This window comes from Netta rufina (genome assembly GCF_964035555.1).
Source record: "Netta rufina genome assembly, chromosome: 1".
NCBI classification, from domain to species: domain Eukaryota; kingdom Metazoa; phylum Chordata; class Aves; order Anseriformes; family Anatidae; genus Netta; species Netta rufina.
The window spans coordinates 26,324,923-26,337,302 of NC_140123.1; the positions used below are offsets into that span (position 1 = coordinate 26,324,923).

General features: G+C 38.2%; 1 protein-coding gene across 1 annotated transcript in view; it reads right to left on the minus strand.

Moving 5' to 3' along the window:
- The window catches only part of TRPC4 (transient receptor potential cation channel subfamily C member 4), a gene marked incomplete at both ends in the record, with an annotated part of 99,669 nt that overhangs the window by 70,442 nt on the left and 16,847 nt on the right, over positions 1 to 12,380 (minus strand). The gene's annotated exons all lie outside the window — the stretch shown is intronic.

Genomic DNA, 12,380 nt, shown 5'->3' on the forward strand with positions numbered 1-12,380 from the left:
AAAAGATACATTTCCTGAAGGAGAAGGTTAGTAACATGGCGTGCAGAGAAGCAAAGATACCTGTTGCAAAGAATTTACTATCTTAAGGTTCATTTCTACATTTGCATGCATAAACATACTATTTTTGTAGTAAAATGGGACAGTTGGTAACATAGGATTCCCAAAGAAGAAACATTACTGCATTTTTAATTTTCTGCTATATTATGTATTTTATCAGAAGATTGTAAGATGTTTCATTTTATGCTTTTTTCTATACTTTACAATATCTGACTCTTAATGCTTTTCATATATCAAGACATCTTATTAGATTCATATAATGAAGCCAGGCAAGTGTGATTAGCCAATGGTAATTAAAAATAAAAATAAAAAAAAATATTGGCAGCATTGCTTACGGAATACCTTTGGTTCTTAGTTCAGCAACCTAGTGCAAACTCAATCTGCATCAGGGGGAAGGTGACCAATATTAATCTAAGTTCACGATCATGTATCTGGATATGTAGATTTGTCTGATGTATGTATCAGTCAGCATATAATCATGTTTCTTCCATCTGTTTTCCTTCCATATCATTATATTATATGATCTACAGCATTTCTCTTTTATTACTCAATTTTAACTTCAGGACTTATTTTCTTTTTTGGTCTATTCACTACTGAGTCATATAGTTGAGGAAGAAAACTGACAAACACAACACATCTACTCCATTTCTGGATTTTCCAAGCTGAAAGTCAGAACAACGTTCAAAGTACAGAATACACAAAATCCACTTGCTAGCATTATCCAGAAGTTGAAGTGCTTGCCTTGTGCATCTCTGGTCACTACTGATACATGTAAGACCTTATAGGGCAATTCTACAACACAGACTGGCAATGAGAGAAAGGACAAGTCTTCTTGCCCTTGATAGATTTGCAGTGCTGCTAGGAAATAGTATTTTTATTAGTATATCAGCACAACAAGCAGAACAGCACATGGAGAGCTACTATTCACAGTACTACTCTCTGATTTTGTAGCTGTCTTGGAAGCAGATGCACAATGTGACTTTTGTCATGCTACAAGAAGTCAGCGAGGTACTTCGAGTGACAATGCTTATTTAGGAGGAGGAAAGGGGAAAACATCCAGCTAAAAGTTAGCTGAAGCCTAGTGAAGTATATGGCCACTGGAGGGAGGAAAAAATATTTGAAAATAGTCTTATGACAGCAGTATTAGCTCATTGCCAAGTGGAAAAACTACAAACATCCAAGAGAAGCTAATAAGAAACAGGTAAAGCATGTGAGGACAGTATTAGAATTAGTTGAGATTAGTTGAGATTAGTTGAATTTTGAGTCTTGGGAGGGAAAGAAGTGGTGCAAAAAATGAAATGCACAGAATCAGGCAGAAATGCAAGAGAAAAGAAAACTAGAATGAAATTAAACTGAAAACAAATAGTATTCTGTGGATCTAAATCCAGAATTAAAATCATGGCTTTGATTTTAATTAAGATCATGGCTTTATTTTTTTTTTTTCCTTCCCCCTCTTTCTAATGAACACACTGTGTATATTTTGTACCTTTTTTAGCTGTTCTGCATGTTAAACAACTTATGTTTGTTCAATGGGACTGCATCTACGTATAAGAACTGCTATGTGTGTGGGCTGTAAAACAAGGACCTCAAGCAGTAATTAGCTGAATCAGAATTACTTTGAGAGGTGGCCATTTATTCAAGTAAAATGGAGTAGAAAGTCAAAAGCATAGATCCAGCCTTCAGGAGTATAATCATACATCCCTAGGGAAAAAAAATCTCTTCCCATCCATAGTGTATTGATGACCAGATCCGAGACAGTACATGAATTCAACAGGCAGAAACACCTTCTCCCTTCCCACGCTTTCAAACATACTTAACTGTGAAGCACTGAGTAAAGCTGGCACAGATGTTGTTTCAGGGCTGCAGGGTGTCTTGAGATAGCCCACCCACCCTCACGACCACATACAGAAGGAGCAGCCAGCTTCACGGTCCTCCCACATGTCTTATGGGGGATGTTTACAGCAGGCAGTTGTGAACCCAGCAGTTCCTGAGCAAGTTCTTTTCTGCTTTCATGTTCCATATTCTGAAGTGCAAATGAAAAGTAACATCTTTGCATAGTGTGTGTATAGAATCATAGAATGGCTTAGGTTGGAAAGAAGCTTAAAGATTTCAACCCCCTGCCATAGGCAGGAACACCACCCACTAGATCAGATTGCCCAGGACCTCATCCACCCTGGTCTTTAACACCTCCAGAGATAAAACATCCACAGCTTCTCTGGACAACGTGTTCCAGGGCCTCACCATGCTCTTAGTGAAGAATTTCCTCCTAACTTCTAATATAAATCTCCCCTCTTTTAGTTTAAAACTATTCCATGTTCTGTCATTATGTGACTGAGCAAAAAGTTGCTCTCTATCTTTGTTATAAACCCCCTTTAAGCATTGAAAAGCTGCAATAAGGTCATCCTGGAGCCTTCTCTTCTCCAGGATGAACATCCCCAGCTTTCTCAGTCTTTCTTCATAGGTGAATAAAGTTGATCAGCCCTCTGATCATCTGTAGCCCTCCTCTGGACCATTCTAATATATGCACATCATTTTTGTGCTGGAGACCCCAGACCTGGACTCCAAGTAAGGCCTTACAAGGGCAGTGTAGAGCAGGAGAATCACCTCCTTCAGACTGCTGGCCACTCCGTTGTTGATGCAGCCCTGGGATGCAGTTGGCCTTCTGAACTGCAAACGTGCATTGCCAGCTCATATCAAGCTTTTTGTCCACTAGAACCCCCAAGTCTTTCTCTGCAGGGCTGCTCTCAATGAGTGCTTCTCCTAGTCTGTACTCATGTCTGGGATTGCCCTGACCGAGGTGAAGCACCTTGCACTTGGACGTGTTTAACCTCATTAGTTTCATATGGGCCCAGTTCTTGAACTAGTCCATGTCCTTTTGGATGACATCCCTTCCTTCTGTTGTGTCAGCTGCACCACTCAGCTTGGTGTCATCTGCAAACTTGCTGAGGGTGCGCTTGGTCCTACTGTCTATGTCACTGATAAAGTTCTTAAAAATTACCACTCCCAGGACAGACCTCTGAGGAACACCACTTGTCACCGGCCTCCACCTGGACTTGACCGGCACTCTCTGGGTGCAACCTTCAAGCCAATTCCTTATCCACTGAATGGTTCACCCATCAAATCCATCTATCTCCAATCCATCTCTCTCATCCAGACCAGGATGTCATGTGGGACTTTGTCAAAGACCTTACAGAAGTCCAGGTAGATGACATCAGTCACTCTTCCCATATATGTGTTCAAATATTACTCAGGAAGTAAATAACCTGGTTGAGAATATACTAGAGTTACGTAAGGCTGGAGAGGACATTCAGATACAAGAACAAGCAGAAGGTCTCTACACTATTCCTGGTGTCAGCTATGGTCAGGACAAGAGCACAACCTGGGCATGTGACTTTTCAGAGAACTCTCTGTGTGTCCACATTGTTCTGTCAGGTCTCTCCCAGTGCTGGAAACCCACAGTTATCTGGCACCTCCAGACTAGCTACTGCATGGAGCACCTTGGGCACTGGATTGTTTCATTATGCCTGTCCAGTTTGGTCTGGGACTTGAAATACATATCTGTGTTCTCATTTGTCTGTGGTGTCCGTGAGCAAAACGAGACAATTCCAATCCCCAAACCTCACTGGTTATTTCAATCATAGATTTGTCTTGTCTGTTACATATTATATGGGGGAAAAAAAAAAAAAAAAAAAAAAAGAGCACACTCATGCACACACTTGTTCTGTTCTCTAAATTGCAACCGTAATCAACATTTTTATGCTAAGAAAATGGCAGTAGAGGCTCAAAGTCTGCATTAGTAGAAGCAAGCTTTGGGCTATCATTTGGCTGAACAAACATTACTGAGAGGAATATGTTGTGCTTTGACAGCATCTGCCGCAACTAGTGAGATTCCCCTCTTGGCCCTGGGGTCTGAGTACCACAGCACAGAGGTGAGAGCTGGAAGGGCAGAAAGCTTAAGGATACAAAGACATAGCTCCAAATCTCACTGAGTGCTCAGGGTATTTCTGTGTCACTTAGGATGTTATTATGTTTGAATTGTCTGGCAGTACTAAACTAATATTCGTTTCCAGCCATTCCAGACTGAAGGCTATCGTAACATGTCATTAACCTCAATCTTCTCTGAAATGTTAGCAGAGACAAAGCTCCAAACAACACAGCATTACAATGACTGACTTGTATGTGGGGTCCTTTAATTCAAAAGCCGCTTTTTTTTTTTTTTTTTTTTTTTTTTTCCCCTCATAGTTTATCTAAATCATTCATGTTAAAGGAACTCAGCTGATGCACACATTCTGGAATTCATAACATCACAATTTACCCAAATATAGTAGTGTGCATTAAATCATTTCAGCCTTAACTTACAGAAACATTTAAGCTTAAAGGGCAAACCTTAAGACTGCAATTTTAATTACATCATGAGTTTAACCCCTGATCCTTCACATCCTATTTTAAGATTTCCGACTCACTTAAACCAAAGATATAAAGAAAGCCAAAGCAATAAGGTCAAATTATTCCCTCATCTGCAGCATAATGAAGTACTTATCTTTTGAAGTTTTGAGTGCTCTCAAGACACTCAGGATATTTCTGTATTTAACTGTTGATCTTGTACTTGCTCTGAAATCACCAGACTTATGAAGAATTTTACTTTCAAACTACTGAAAACAATTCTTCTTAAGTAAGCCAAAACAAATAATCAGCACTCACAGATATTAGCCACCCAATTTTAATCTTTGACAGAGCAGTCACAGAAAACATATGAATATTCCTTAAATCCTGGGAGGATGGAAAGCTACTGGGTTTTACAGTCACTGACTGTGACTGTAACTCCCCAAGGCTTAGGAGTTGTGTGAATATATGATACACTTTGCAGTTAATATATCAAGTGTGAGGCTGCCTAAACTTAGAAAGGTCAAATTATTTTTGCCTTCTTACATTTTGCTGGTTTTTGTTTTTTTTTTTTTTTTTTTTTTTTTTCCTACTTCAACATTATTTATATGGCTGAGCAAAGCAGTTTGAGGGTTGCATACTTGTATGATTATCTGTATGGGGATGAGTAGGAAAAAAACAGAAAAGAAGAAAGCATAGTTCAAAGCCTGTACTTTTCATTGCTCAAGGACATGAGCTTTTTGTTGCATTCTTTTCCCCTGTGCTTGCTGTAAGTGGGAATGAGTCAGTCTGACTTAGATATCTAAGAATTTTTTAGGTACCAAGTGGAACAACCCTCTTAAATATGTGTTTAAGTTCCTTGTATGGTCTATGTGAAGAAAACTCCCTTTGCTATGACAGAAAGAGTCTAAATTAATGCCAGTCAGGTCTGAGACATTTTCTGTTCCTAACAATATGATATCAAGGTAGAAAGACCAATTGCTCTGTTATGATCTGTTAGATATTCAGGAAATAGTCACTTTGGAAAGAGGAACTGAAACCCCAGGTCTGTACAAACCATATCTAGGTTTCTCGTAGCCCTCATTCCTGCAGTATTCTAACAGAAAGACTGAAAAATTAAATGCCCGTTTACTTAGTTTTTAAGCGCAAGAGCTCAGAATTTATGTAAGGCAATCTATTTCCTTGGATAGCTCAGTTCCCGTTTAATTTTCTTAAGTCTTGCCTTGTTTATTTATTTACAGTTATTTTGCCTGTTTGTAAAAGGGAAGCAAATCCTGCAATGACTGCAAGTAGTTAGATGAATGAATTAGTGAGCTATGTCAATCATGACAGCATGAATGAAGTAATCATGGAAAAAAAGGAGGAAAAAATAAAGCAAAGGAAATACGTATATATGTGACAAATAACAAAATGAATGCATATGTGTTCTGATGAAGTATCACAATATATTAGGAAATTAATATTATAAAGGTGTGTTATCAAACTCATCAGTTATTTCATAACTCTTGCTCTGTAGCTGTTAATCAACTGAACTCCTTGAACATGCTGAACTCTGAATTTCAGTACAGCCCACGGTATACAAGATATCTCTATGCATATACAGTCAGCCTCTATGTTTTTGAAATCTTCCCTTCTTTGATTCCATATTACTATAATATCAGCTGAAACACATTATGATCATAGAAGTTATTCCATGAAGAAAAAATGAAAAAACATCACTCTAATTCTATTCTTTCCAAATGTACCAAGCTGCTGCTGATAAACTGCTATATATATAATTTGAATAACTTGAAGATATAATTTCAAGACAACTTGAATTCAGTTGTCACACCACTGAAAGGGGCTGGATGTAGTCTATCCTGAAAGCTCTGCTGAAACTATCCTCACAAGTCTGCAAAAACTGCAGGGAGGCAGTAGTGGCCAAGATGTGGTTGAAGGTCCTACTCCCCATTCCAGGGTATTCACTGTGCCTTGCACAGCTGGAATGTTGCCTGGTTACTGAGCACCACTGGCAGACAAGTGGAAGGAAGTCATCAAACTGAGCTAAGGAAAAGCATAATTTCAGAGCAGTGTGTGTGATACATGCCATATAACAGCCATCTGGCATATCTTCTTGCTTTCCATAGGCAGCTTCCCTGGCTTCTCTGAAAAGGATTTAACTTGTTAATTGCCCTTGGACTCATTTCATTTCCTAAACTATTTGGGGATGTAAGTACCACATGTTTTATGTGCCACTGAAATATTTTTCTTTCTTTTACAAAATTCTGTCTCTATACTTTCATATATATATATATATATATATATATATATATATATATAGACAGACATATTCACAAAACCTCACCCTTGCTCAAAGGCACCGTAAGTTAACTAACAACAGTCTGGGGCGGGGTGGTGGGGTGGTGGGGCGGGGAGGAGGATAGCTAGATAGCTAGATGTAAATGTACAGCAACACATGAATGAGTATTGAAATTTTTTAGAGATATTATAACTTCTACAGAATGCACACTTTGAATACTAATTAAACAGCTGAAATGCTCCCTGTGTAAATTTAGCACATAAGGTTTCGTTTCAATTTGTGTCCTTTAACATTTTCACACTCAGTTCAGCTCAATGCTATCAAGGTGTTTAATGCTCATCTTTCGCTTTTCTCTGTATTCAAACCACAAGCAAGAATGATAATAAAAATGGAGCAGTACATATGTGAGGTTAAGGGATTCTTATATTTTGAATCTGAAAGAAATGTTGGTTGTTAAATAATGTATGTTTAAAATATTAAGATACTGATTCTTATATAAAGTATATGACGACCTCAAATTAACATTCAAAACGCTAGACTCATAAAACCATAAAATGATCCATTTGGATTAAATCATGGACTGGTTCACAGCAAAATGGAAGGAGTGACTAGCTGAAATTCTAACTATAAGTCCAGCTTTTGTGGTGCAATGATTTCTTTGTGTTGCAGCTTTGAGATGGACATATTTTTTGTTAGATTTTAAATGTTGCTGTGAACAGAAAAAATTACTTATTCAGGAGGAAAAACAGTAAATTTGATTTAAGACAATAGCAGCTGGACAATTCTTATGGATGTCAGAACTCAGGTTTTGTTCGCAATTCTGCTAGTAACTCCAGGTTGCCTAGGAAGAGCGTCTCTTTCTCCTTCTTTTCCCAGCCGTATCCACTTTTTTTTTTTTTTTTTTTTGACACAGGATATAAATGCAGTTATGAATTCATGTCAAGAAGATTTAGCAAAAAATAATTATTAAAATATAAGATTTCTGTGTGGAATTTTCTGAACAAAAATTCTGGACTTTTTTAAAATTATTATTATTATTATATGTATATAATAATAATATTATTATTTTCTTGGCCACAAGGGCACATTTCTGGCTCTTTAACTTGTTGCCCACCACAACCCCAGGACATTCTCCACAGAGCTACTTTCCAGCAGGTCAGCTCTCAACCTTTACTGGTTCATGGAGTTATCCCTCACCAAGTGCAGAACCCTGCACTTGCCTTTGTTGAATTTCAAGAAGTTCCTCTCTTCTCATCTCTCCAGCTTGTTGACATTCTTCTGAATGGCAGCACAGTACTTTGGGGTATCAGCCACTTCTCCCAGTTTTGTATCATCAGCAAACTTGCTGAGGAGGCATTCTATCCTTTCATCCAAGTCATTAACAAATAAATTAAGCGATATTGGACCCAGTATTGAACCATGCTGGGCACTGCTTGCTAAAGGCCTTCAACTAGACTCTGTGTCACTGATCACAACCCTCTGAGACCTGCCATTCAGCCAATTATCAATCCACCTCACTGTCCACTCACCCAGCCAACACTTCTGAGTTTGCCTATGAGGATATCATGGGAGACATTTCAAAAGCCTTGCTGAAGTCCAGGTAGACAACATCAACTGCTCTCCCCTCATGTATCCAGCCAGTCATTCCCCTACAGAAGGCAATCAAGTTGTTTAAGCATGATTGCCCTTTGGTGAATCCATGCTGACCACTCCTGATCACCTTGACTTCCATATGCTTACAGAAGTCCTCCAGAATGACCATCCCATCACCTTGCCAGGGACTGAGGTGAAGCTGACTGGCCTGTAGTTCCCTGGGTCCTCCTTCCTGCCTTTTTTGAAGACTGGGGTGACATTAGCTTTCTTCTAGTCCTCAGTTATCACTCTTGATTTCCGTGAAATTTCAAATATGATTGACAGTGGCCTAGCAATGATGTCCACCAACTCCCTCAAAACTCATGGATATATCCCAGCAGAACCCATGGACTTGTGGACGTCACATTTGCCTAAATGATCCTCCTCAATCAAGGAAAAAAATTGCTTTCTCCAGACTTTCTCTTTGGTCTCAGGGGTTTGGGATTCCTGAGGGCTGGTCTTGGCAGTGAAGTCTGAAGCATTCAGTATCTCTGCTTTCACTCTGTTCTCTGTCACCAGTTTTCTGGTAGGCCAACATATTCCCTATTTTTTCTTTTGTTATTGATGTATTTGAAGAAGCCCTTCTTGTTGTCCTTGACTTCCCTAGCCAGATTTAATTCCAAATTGACCTTACTTGTCACATTTCTGCATGCTCTGACAACATCCTTATATTCACCACAAGTGGCTTGTTTCTGCTTCCACATCTTGTACATCTCCTGCTTATGTTTGAGTTTTGTCAGGAGTTCCTTGTTGCAGGTCTTTTGCACACTCTGCTCTATTTCTTGCTCATAGGAATGCACCTCTTGAGCCCGGTGTAAGTAATCCTTGAATATTAACAATCTATCTTGTATTCCTTCTAGGGCCTGATCCCATGGGATTCTTCCAAATTTATCCCTGAAAAGGGCAAAGTTAACTCTCCTGAAGTCCACGATTGCAATATTACTGCACTGCTTCCTCCTTGCAGGATCCTGAAATACAGGATCTCATTGTCACTGCAGCCAAGGCTGCCCCCAAACTTGACATCTCCATCCAGTCCTTCCTTGTTTGTTAGTACAAGGTCCATCAGAATGTCTTTCCTCATTGGCTCCTCCATCACGTGTGTCAGAAAGTTATCAGTGCTTTCCAGGAACCTCCAGTATTGTTTGTGCCTTATTGTTGATCCTGCAGCAGATGTCAGGGTGGTTGAAATCCCCCATGAGAGCCTGTGATCTCGAGGCTGCTTTTAGCTGTCTAAAAGGCCTCATCTACTTCCTCCTCCTGATCAGGTGGCCTGTAGCAAATACCCACAATAGTGTCCCCATCGTTAGTCTGTCCTTTAACCCTTACCTATAAGCTCTTGACTTGCTCAACAACCACCTGGAGGCAACGCTCCAAAAGTTCTAGATGTTCTTTCACCCAAATGGCAACTACAGCAAGAAACACCTAACTTTAGATAGCTCAAGTTGGTTAATACTCCCCTTAGCCTGGGGATCAACAGAATTTATTTAACAATCTATGTTATGAGTTAGCTTAAAATGTGTTGGCTGAGCTATCCCATGCTAATACTAACCTGCAACTGACCATAATGCATGCCTCACAACCTGTAACAGTAGGATACAAGTTGGATATTTTTCAAAAGAACTGGGTTTATAATTCTATCCTCTTTTCCAGAATTTGAAAGAAGATATTAACAGTTTATGCTAAATATTTTATCTTTAGGATTTTTTTTTGTCTGTCTCCTTTTAGTATGGCAGGGAGCTGCCAGTTTTGGTTCTCCTGAAAGCCTTTCTCAGTGTACAACACAAAGTCCATAAATCTGTCCAGAGATCATGCATATATATCTTTACTTGCTGATAATATGCATTCCTGTTCACAAGGGTTAACTCCCCCCCACACACACCCCACACCCAGTTAGTTAGAATACTATGTGATATCACATCCATTTATTTTGCTGGAAATTTGCTTTCAGCTTAGCTGGGACATGACAAGGAACAGGGATGTTGCCACAGCCAATACTAAATCCATGTCACATTAAGGTGTCCTCAGCGCTTATCTTGTCATATATATAGGAATTTTTCAGTTAAATTTACAAGTCTGAGTTATTTTAATTCTATTTTATCCAAGTGTGAGCTGGGTTTTCAAAACCTTAATTTTTTCCCTTATCAGTTACACTTAAAATACCATAAGATTTTTTTTAGTGATTTATCATGCTCATGCTATTACAGCCAAATCAGTTTCTGTGCCTCAATAATCACAACATGGACTGATGACTTCCATTTACTGTGCCAGCCATATTGCATGAAAGGTATTGATATATTTAAAATAAATAAATAAACAAATACAATAACATTTAGTAACTCACTGAAAATAACATTAATTTTTTAAATAAGGATGATTTGCATCATCCCATGATGGCCTGCAGCAGTGGGTGGATATGTTGCACTTTTTCCACGTAACTTTTCTGATATTTAATTTGTTTTGCCTATGTGCAGATTAAGCCTATAATGACCCATTTTATAAAATGTGGATACAAGGAATATTTTATTTATTTGCTATACCTCCTGTTTTTTCTTTTAAACACCCTTTTTGCTTCAGACTTCCTTATGGGGTATATTTCCTAATTTTATGAAGCTTCTTACTTCCTCCTGCACATTCTTTACCACTTCTCAGTATAACAAAGGACAAATTGACATTACTTGTATTCTGTACCCTGTTTGATGTAACTGAGTGTGATATTGACTTTTTCACACCAACATGGTATAGTCTAGCCATTTTCTATTTGTCTTGTTTTAATTGTCCAAGCAAAATTGTTGCCTTAAACATATTCAATTTCAATTTATACTTGATTGTATCTGTTCATTTATAACCATGTACTCCTTACTGAACTATTTTATTTTTTACAAAATCATTTATCTTATTTGCCAAGATCATCCTGAATTCTATTTCTGTCTTGCAACAGTTTTGTGATGCCCTCAGTTTTATGTTGTTTACAAATTTAACATGTTCTCTCTATATTTCATCTTAAATGTCATGAATGAATATATTGATTGGGATACACCCTTACAGAATTGCTCGTTTCATCCTTCTGTTTGATTCACTCATCATGTTTTACAGAGGACTGTTGGCAACTACTATGATTGTGGTTTTCATCTTAGACCATATTTTGATTGACAGGTTCTGAAATCTTACAAAACTCAAGCTATACGATATGCTTTGCCCCAACCTACATAGCTTGCTATCTGGTGATGAATGAAAATTATATTGTTATGACAAGATTTGTTCTTGACAAATCCAGGTAGGCTGCTACTCATCCTCAGGTTTTCTTCTTGATGCTTACAAGAAGGATGTTTGATTACTTTCTTCAGAATCCTTCCTGCTGTGATAAAAGTATGGATTTATTTTATTGAAAAAGGGGAGTAGAGAATGGAAAGAAAATCTTGCAAAATGAATTGATGACAGTTTCCAGATGGAATAAGAGAAAAAGATATTTGAGTTGATAGATTTGGGACATGCATTTGTTGGGTGTGACTGATGAGAAAGCCTTCAGCAGTTTCTCTCTCTCTCTCTTTTTTTTTTTTTTTCCTCCTCCCTGTCTGGGAGCTGATCCAAAATACAGCCTGTACATGAAAGTGGTCATTTTCAATTAATGTTTTCCTGTGAGCATTATTAGCGGATGGATATGTCCTTCCAGCAGTCAATGTCAATATCTTGAGCAACAGAGGGAAATGACTTGAAAATAGACTCACAATAAGTGACTGTCAAGATAGTTTGAGCTTGTTTCCAGCTCTGCAACTCTTACCTGCTCTCTCACTGCACATCTTTTTGAAACAAGACAAATAAAGGGTTTCTCAAGTAGGAATTCTGGACATTCCTTGAGTGTTCATAATGAAAAATGACAATCAAAGAATTTTGTTTTCACTCAAGAACAGTGAAAGAAGAAGATGGAAAAGGTTTGAGAAAAAAAAAAAAAAAAAAAAGAGACCTAACAAAGAAAAAAGATCTTATCATGGAAATGATTAAAGGAGAACTC